This window comes from Dermacentor albipictus, chromosome 2, assembly GCF_038994185.2.
Source record: "Dermacentor albipictus isolate Rhodes 1998 colony chromosome 2, USDA_Dalb.pri_finalv2, whole genome shotgun sequence".
Lineage (NCBI taxonomy): Eukaryota > Metazoa > Arthropoda > Arachnida > Ixodida > Ixodidae > Dermacentor > Dermacentor albipictus.
The window spans coordinates 160,330,848-160,340,678 of NC_091822.1; positions in this window are offsets into that span (position 1 = coordinate 160,330,848).

Consider the following 9,831-nt stretch of genomic DNA (forward strand, 5'->3'; position numbering starts at 1 on the left):
CCACGGGCTTGATGATCGCGCCGCTCATCAGGATGCGGCTGGACGACGCCTTCGGCGAGGTGGCCGGTCGCGCCCCTCCGCGGTTCGCGACCCCTTACCCGTGGACCGGCGTGCCGCCCCACTGCCTCCGGGAGGTGCGCGTGAGCGACGTCATTAGGAACTTGCACGTCAAGGAGCCGGCGCCGCTGCAGACGTCGCCGCGGCACCGAGGCGACCTCATCTGCGTCTTCAACAACTCGCGGTTCCGCAAGCAGCTGCTCTGGGACTACGTTCCAGCAACGATGCCGCTCCCGTTCTGCCAGTCCTTGCTGTACTGGTCGGTGGCGGTGAGCGAAGGCACGGTGCGCGACCGGGCGCCCGACTTCGACGTCAACTACGGAGTCTGGAAGCTCAAGGACCTGGCGTCCTCGATTTCCTCGAACGGGCCTCTTCCCGGCCTCATGATTGCCTTGGGCGGCTACGCGGAGGACAGCGCTCACTTTTCGCGGCTGGGTCGCGACACGGCACTCATGTCCCGGTTCGTCGCCAGCGTCGCCAAGTTCGTGGTCAAGCACGACATTGCCGGCGCCCTAGTGGACTGGAAGGGCATAGGCGGCCACTGTGGCTCGCGCGACGACGCGAAGATTCTGTCGACCCTGCTGGAATGCCTACGCAAACTGCTTCGTTTGAACAGCGCCAAGTACTGGGTGGGCGCCATGCTGCCAGCGGTCAAGGGCATCGCCGAAAGTGTGACCAAAGCGATCGCCGCCGTCGCGGACATCATCGTGTACGAGACGCACGAAGCGGCCGAATACGACGTCTACCAAGGATGCGGCAAGGCAGCTGTCCTGACGTCGCAATTCATGGGCGACATGTCGCGCGCCGTCGCCAAGGTGACAACCCCGCCCAAGCAGTGCATTACGCTCAGCGCTGGCGTGTGGTCGACGCTGGCTTACGACTTCAACGGAACCAGCGTTCTCATCAAGGGCTCCGGATTCTACAAGATCAGCCGGCGTCCCGGAATGGCCGCCGCATTCGAAATGTGCACGGCGCTCGCGTACAGCACCGTGGTCAAGAACCTAAGCCTCGCGGGCTGCGTCCTGTACAACCTACGAGGAGTGAACATCTCCAGAGAGGAGAAAGTCGTCGGGTCGCGCACCATCCCGATCGCCACCTCGATCGACCGATTGTTCGTCTACGAGGACGCGGATTCGATCGCCAGGCAAGCCGATACAACGACAACGCTGCGCCGTGCTCGTTGCGTCGCGCTGTACGATTTGGACTTCGATAACTTCAGGGGTCTTTGCGAGTACAAGTTCCCCAACCACTTTAGGCTGGTGCACATCGACAGCGCTCTGTCGTGACCCGAAGCCAAGGATGTGGCGAATGCAGCAAAGGGCTGCGACTGTAATTTTGTTTGGCTTCTGCTATTCGTTTGAACACGTTCTTCTGTGACGACTTGTGATTCAGGATACGAGGCAACATAATGTTGTCGACATGTGGGTCTCGATTAGTTGTTTTCGCATCACCGCCAATATACACTCGGTTCTGATGGGAACCTAAGTTTGTCTTCAATCAGTGCTTCTTGGCAGATTCCTAACGTCTTAATTAAGGCGCCGATTGCAGGATGATGAAATAGGATGGGTCGATGAGAGATTATGTACGGAGCTTCTGGCCCTATGTGTAAACCCTAAATATCGACGTTTGCGTGCCTTGATAGGTTATACGTTAGGGAACCCCGCGCTTGGACTCTTGAGAGTTCAAACAACTAAACAAACATTCTTTAAGCAGACTGGAATTCCCATATGTGCAACATACTATCTGGGTCGGATGTATGAAAGCCCAGTCGGCACTCTGTTGTCAAACCATGTATAGTAGGCCGTCGCTCGGAGCACTCCGAAGCGTTACAGATTTTCGAGAACCACGATTCGGGAACGTCGGGCACTCTGCGCGACGCTATATACGGCATTACAAATCTAGTTGCCCTAATGCAGGGAGTACGCGTTACATGCATCTCTTCCACCACAGGGCACGTGGGGCATACACGCCATTGAGAATTCACCAGAAACGCGACGATTATGGCACTGGAAATATGCGTGGTTATCAGCAGCTAAGGTGTGATAAGACACACGTCAAAAATTTAAGTGTGTGACAAAAAATATTGCAAAAGAGTACGCATTTGGGCTGGTTGGTTCATGATTCCGAGCAATAAAAACAGCGCTACACGACAGGACGAGTGAAGGGACACACACAACGGCGCTGACTAACAACCAAAGTGTGTTTATTCCGTCAGTCAGCATATATATGCTCCGCCGCTATCTGAAACTACAGAATCTACAGGATAGGGCATGCGCAGGGGGAATGCAATTATTGTGATAAGAAGGCAATCTCCTTTGGAAGGAGAGAAATGGATGGGAGGCTTACACATGCATCACCACTAACGTGAATGTGGAAGGCTTCGGATATAAGGCGTGCGCGGTCATCACGATATTTTGACAAATATGTTACACCTTCGAAGGATGGCTTGCAGCCGCATTCATTGCAATGTAGCGACAACTGACTATCTTTTGCCCGTTTTTGAAATTAATAGGGTAAGCAATGAAGTTAATAGGGTAAGCAATAACAACAAAAAAAGTTGTAAAAAACAGCACAGACAGAGGTTTGTTGCTGACTGTTGTGACTGTGTGGTTTACAAGATCCCTCTTTCATGCAAGCGTTTTTATATCGGCCAAACGGGGCGTTGCATCAACGACCGCATGCGTGAGAACTTCAACAAATTTCAAAAACGGGCAAAAGATAGTCAGTTGTCGCTACATTGCAATGAATGCGGCTGCAAGCCATCCTTCGAAGGTGTAACATATTTGTCAAAATATCGTGATGACCGCGCACGCCTTATATCCGAAGCCTTCCACATTCACGTTAGTGGTGATGCATGTGTAAGCCTCCCATCCATTTCTCTCCTTCCAAAGGAGATTGCCTTCTTATCACAATAATTGCATTCCCCCTGCGCATGCCCTATCCTGTAGATTCTGTAGTTTCAGATAGCGGTGGAGCATATATATGCTGACTGACGGAATAAACACACTTTGGTTGTTAGTCAGCGCCGTTGTCTGTGTCCCTTCACTCGTCCTGTCGTGTAGCGCTGTTTTTATTGCTCGGAAAAAATATTGCTTTAGTGCAGAGCTTGGGCTCGCAGTTGTTTTCTTCCAGATTTGGGCCGGAAGCTGTCCCCCCATTGCACGCATTATTTTCGTTAAGAGAGAGAGATGGAGAGTGAACTTTGATCACAAGGATGACTCAGTTGTCACCCCTGTCAGGCGCGAGGGTGGGTCATGAAAGAAAGAACAAAATACACTCATAGCCTGCAAGTCACGTTGCCCTCGCCCTCGCATAGCTTGTAGTTCTGGGGACAGTGGTCTGAGGCCGTGGCACAGGCCCATGCTTCCAGTGAGGTAATGCCACGTGCCTTGTGCTCTTGCCTCAACTGTCGGGAGACCGGAACAGTTCCATAGTAGGTGTCCGACCACTGGAAGAGCACCAGTATTGCACGTACTGCAAGTCACTGGCGATGACGTCACGTTCGCCCTCCTCCTTCCTTGTCCTCGTTGTCGAGGTGTTGCATTTTATGTAGACCTAGCGTCTTGAAGCAGCGTATATGCTCGCCAGCTGGACGTCTCCGTGGCTCGAGGCTCCGGCAATCCTGGCTTCACGTGCACCAAGACTTGGGCCCCCTGAGGAACCCTCCTGGACAAAGAGTCTATCCTGCTGGACCCTCCTGGACAGAACTAATCTATCGAACAGAAATAATCTATCGCATTATATTCCGCAGAAATGTGCTTCATCCAAAGTATGTTATCATGACCACGTTGTTCTGTCACACCTTGGCTCCCTGCGCATGAGCGGAAGTTGTATTTTCTCCTATACGTTTGTTCAGGCTGTCACTAAACAGTTGGTAGTTTGGCGCTTCACTGTCTCCCTTTCTTCTTTCCCTTTTCAAGAAATGTATTTTGCGCCACAAAGTGTACCTAGGAAATCTAAGCACCAAACTTGCCCAAGAAGAAGTCCTTTTACTGCAGTCAGGCTTTGCTCTAATGCCAGGCACCATACTAATAAGAAAACGGTGCCTCTTACACGAGAGGCGCGGCAGTTACACGCGGAGTTGGCGAAGATGACCTTCCGTGTGCAACACCACCGTGCGCATCAACAGGAAACGGTGGCCGTGTGACATCGAGTGAGAAGCGGCACTGTATGCACCTGCCCTGACTGCGGAGAGCCCGTGAGACACAGAGAGAAGTATATAGCGCGAAGCATCGGGAGTGCGAGGACTACGATATCAGAGGAAAAGGACACCTTCGGCAGGAAGAGATCGCCGGCTACGATGTAGTAGATTCGGTCGGTGGGCGGTCCGTAGAGGAACGTCGCGCCGGCCCATCACTCTTTCCTGGCTTATACGCCAGGGAGTCGCGGAGCTGCTTGCTGCACGGGTTGTAGATACCGCGCTCCCGGAGTCTTGCTTGCTGGTAGCGAGACGTCTCTTCGGCGATGTGTACCCCGTTCCCTTATCCCCTCAAAACAGCTGGCCAAAGCGCCATCCCTTCTAAATAAAAGTACTGCCATCTTTATTTGTTTTAATGTTTGTTTGTTTGTTTTTTCTCTCGGCTGCCCGCAGTTTAGACGACGACCGTGCGAACACCATCGCGACTCTCGACTCTCTGCCGAGCTTATATCCGCGAAGGCGTCGGCGGCCGCGGCTGCTGCAAGGTTTGGGTTCGGCCGCACCGACAAGTCGCCCGTAAATAAATAAATAAATAGTAAAAAAAAAGCAGAAATGTGCGGCCGCGGTGTTCTGCGGGAAAAGCAATCCTCTTATTTATGGAAGAAGGCGGATTTTCCGCGGTCGCGCCGCCGCAGCTCCCGCGAGGTTTATTGCCGGGTCACCATCAGTACAAGCCCCGTTGCGCGCGATAGTTAAGTGCAAAGCCTTTCTCTCCGCACGAGCTCTTTGACGTTGCTTGGTGTTGTTCTTGTTTTCCTCTCTCTCTCTCTCTCTCTCTCTCTCTCTCTCTCTCTCTCTCTCTCTCTCTCTCTCTCTCTCTCTCTCTCGCACTCTTTCTTTGTTGTTGTTTTTTGTTTTTTCTGCGTCGAAACCAAGAACACTGCACAGCGCGTTTGTCTCTCGTGCATTGAACGCCGTGGCGTGTGGCTGGTGATTCATGATAATCTTTCCTTTCACGTGCGCGCCGGCAAGGGAAAAATAAAGCGGAAACGGAAGAGGATCAAGACTTAGACGAGGAATGTCGCGTCACGCAGCTCAGAGCACGCGAAGGGGTCGACGGCGATCGCTATAGAGAACGGCCGCGTCGCTTTTCACATAGGCGACAGCGGATTTTCAATTGTTTACCTGAATCTGCTGCCGACCCAACTATAAGGAGTGCACGTAGGCATCTGCGCGAGTGAGTGAGTGAGTGAGTGAGTGAGTGAGTGAGTGAGTGAGTGAGTGAGTGAGTGAGTGAGTGAGTGAGTGAGTGAGTGAGTGAGTGAGTGAGTGAGTGAGTGAGTGAGTGAGCGAGCGAGCGAGTGAGTGTGTGAGTGAGTGAGTGTGAAGGACGAGCTAGTTCGGCAGATAGCACAGCAGCTCGCGTTCTTTCTAACACGGGTCGCTATAGCTGACGATTCATCGTCCACAGAGCCGTCGGTGTAAATTTGCCTGCGATAGCTGTCGTGCATCATCGTGTGTTCTAGAGGTACGGTAAAACTTTATTCTGGCCCTTCGGAGCGTGCGTCAGCACTTAGCGGGCCGCTCCCGCGTCGGTGTACATAAAGGCCGAGCCCCTCTGCTCCGTCGGGGGGCCGGATGGACAGCCCGTAGCTGTGCTTCAAGATCGGGGCTGCTTTAGGGCAGCCTACGGTCTATGACGTATGTGTGTTCTAATGTTAAAAAAAATCATGATAAGCGGACAGGCCAGACGTCATTGACTACTCGCCGATTCCTGGAACTGTTTCTGATACGTCTCAGGAAGAGAACTGCAACGACGAAAGTTCCGCCTCAAAAGGACGCTGAACGTTCTTCGGGAGGTGAACCATGGCATGGCAGATTCGCTGCGAAAGAATGTTCGCATATAGAATGAGGTCACACGTCGAAAACAAGTTTGGAGTCGTTCCTGCATCTCAACGACGGAGTCTGGCAGACATCGTGCTTCACAAGAAGTTCTGATCATACGGGTGTGCATTTTGAGAGCCCCAGACGTATCTGGAGCAATGCGGCTCGCAGCGCGATTAGATTAGGCTAGTTCTAGAGAGTGGCCGCAGTGCCGAAAGACCGTAGCACGATAGTCGATTAAAAAGAGACCTATATAAAGCTCTAGGCGTAAAAATACGGAATACCCACGCTGTGACTTACAATTTTTTTTAAGTGCATCATAATAATTTCCAGCGAGAAGAACCCCAAGGAAGGACGCAAGCGTACTAGCCCAACTTTCAACTCCAAATAACATTCCTTTATACGTCGACGACATCTGCATCTGGGCATCAGGCAGGAATCGCTTGAATCTCCATGCAAAACTACACGAGTGGTACTGCGATACCTGAAAAAAACACTGTGGTCTTATACTTATTACTAATAATTGGGCAGCTATCGCATTCATCAGACGCGACGTTTCCCTGTATCCACTGAAGAGTTCGGTCTCCGAAATACCGTATGCGTGCAGAACCACATACGTTCCAGAGCGTACTCTCCGACCATTCCATGTCTTGGACTCCGCCTATTGAATGACCACTGAGCGAGCTTTCATTTTTCCTATATAATGTGCACGTTGATAAAGCTCCTTTGGAAACACAGAGTGCGTACACTGCAGTAGCTGCTGCCATAGTTCCCTTCGAACAGTTGGCCGTCCTGAACCAAGTGCGCAACTGTACACATCGCAGCATGTACAGTTCGGCGTGGGGACATGTTCCGATTTCGTGGACAGCCAGGAAGGCATGTTCGCGGAGACCTTACGTAGGAGGAAAGTCATATTTTCTTTGTTTCCCTAGCCAGCCTCTCGGTTATGCCAGCCTTGTGCATGAGTGGTGTTCAGTGCATATCGATCACTTCGAGCTTCCTTTTGTACATACGAAGGCAACAACAGAGCCACGGCCAGATAAGACTTGGCGTTGACACATCGCTTATTCTTTCGTGCTAGGTTTCGCTCGAATTCGGGAAGCCTTCATCCTTCGTATACTTACCATATTTCGTACTCAGAATAAACTGCGAAACGAAAAAAGAAATGCATATATATATATTGGCTCTTGTATGGCGGACGACAAGCGCAGAAGAAGAGGCGTTCGATCGCAACGAGGGTGGTCGATATACACACAGCGCCGACCGCATTATGCACGTGCCCTAAGCGAGGAGACAGATGAATAATGACGACGGAAGTGGACCCCTCTGGAAAAATCACTCGCTTGCTTTAAAAAAAAAATTATAAAATCTGGAGTTCTATCTAGAAACACGCCGTGTTGGAAGCTATATCGTTACTCAGCAGATTCCGCGGTTTATCCCAGCCCCATGTTCGGGTCATGCGGTCGCGGCTCCTATTCTGGGTGACGTGCATCGGTTCGTACAGCGATGCAAATGCCTCCTTCGAAAGCAACATGGGACCCGGCGTGTACAACCTCAAGGCCGCGGTGCCATATATCTTCCAAGCTCAACAGCGACGAACGTGCTGTTATGGCTTACACACCCAGCAGCATGCAGATGTGCACCGTATAGCAGTAGAATATACGCGTGCACCGGGGCCCGCCGATAGATTGGATAGATCGAATAGCTTGTTTCTGGCAGAAGAGCAGATATGGTTGTCAAGAACCTCGCGGCTATGCATGCATATATATATACATAAACAAAAGCAGTGTGCAGACGTGCGCAAGACTCGACGCCTAAGTATATACAAAGGCGTACAGAAAGTGCTCTGCCCTGACACATCGCCTTATGAATTCCATACCGCAGCCGTAGATACCTCGCGGCCTCCTGAAGATGATTTACCGCTCCCAAGAAACGCTTCCTTTTATCTGCATATTATTTTGTAGGCTCGCAGAAGCGTAGCAACGGTGTGGCAGAAGTGGAGACTCCTCGTTTCTCAGCCTTTTTTTGTTATTCGAGCTGTTTGTTCTTGAGAGGTCAGCAACTGTGCGCATACATACGCGTGGGCCACGCGAGTAGCTTGCCGGACGCAGTCATCCTTATCTCGTCCTGAGGCGGGACACCTCGAGAGTACCGAAAAATCGAGCGGACAAGTCCTTTATTTTTCTTGTTGTTCTTGTTTAGAGATAACCCCGTGTGTACTTGTCGATGCCCCCACCCTGGCTGCTTCTGTGCGTCCGGTCGCTATTACACTCTGAGCGTGACAGCTCATATATGACGCCACCGGATATATGCCACGCGTTTGCAGCAACGCTATGATACGGCTTGTTTTGTAGAGGTGCGTGAGATAGCAGCCTAAGTAATAGTGTTACTTACGCTCGTATATCGGGCCGGTGTTCTGGCTGTTTTTCGTATCTCGCTCTGCAAATGGATCTCGATGGTGCGTCTGTGTCCCGCTATATCTTCTCTTCTGCGTACGAAAACCGAGTGCTTCCCCGGAACAACCTTACGTGAAGTAGAGCTTCACGTTTGACGAATTCGCCGCAAATATTTCTTTGCTAAGCAGCGCAGAACTTTGCGGCATGTAGGAGACAGCATAGTGTCTGTAACATAGCAATGTAAGAACAAAAGAAAGAGAACGAACACATATATATATATAAGACATATAGACATACAGACTTCATATATCCTCAAGTGCTCTCATATAAGACATATAGACATATAGACTTCATATATCCAGCACACACACACACACACGCGCACACACACACACACACACACACACACACACACACACACACACACACACACACACACACGCACACGCACACGCACACACACACACACACACGCACGCACACACACACACACACACACACACACACACACAACAGGCTTAACAACAGCAACAACCATACTGTAAGGACAACAAACTTTTATTTCAGTTCACATTATACAGTGCAAACCGAGGAAGGGTGGGATAAAGGTGTTTTGTGACACCTGACAAAGGCCCAGCTTCTCCCCAGTAATTCAATCACATGCGGTTGCAGCATCAGACTTACAAAATGTTAGACATAATGTTTACAGTCACCAAATGGAGTTAGAACATGTTCTGTGTCAGAACTAATAATATATAAGACCCAATACAATAATAGGATGTACGAAACTAAAATACATTTCAGCCACGAAAATCGTGAAATAGTGTGCAAAGCAATAGTTGGAAAAAAAATCAGTCATTCGTAGTAGCAAAGCAATTATTGCAGATATACAAATCATAATAAGGTCACTGAAAAAGGAAACAAGAGAAAGGTAACGGTACTGCTATTACATCTCTCCTAACCGCAAATGATTTAAATTATCTTCCTGGAAATATCCCGTTTGGTAGTCTATCGACAGGAATAGACTTGTAAAGGAAATAGATTAGCTAACGACTAATCCCTATCGACGACGCATAGACTTCGTTTATCGAAAAGGAAATGTCTACAAGAAGGCAGAGAGGGAGAAGAAAGGCGTTGACGCAGCTGGAGATGTTAGGCAAGTCCAATGCCCTGGCACGTTACTACAGATAAGGAGGCAAAGCTACCTACGGGAACTCTGTGGACAACCTACGGACTGTCTAAACTCGCTATTGTTTTATACATAAGGACACACTCTGTCCGAACTGCGGACGCCACCATTTCGGCTGTGGCCCTTTATCTCGTTCCTAAAGATTCCAACGCGGCGGTGCCGTCCAT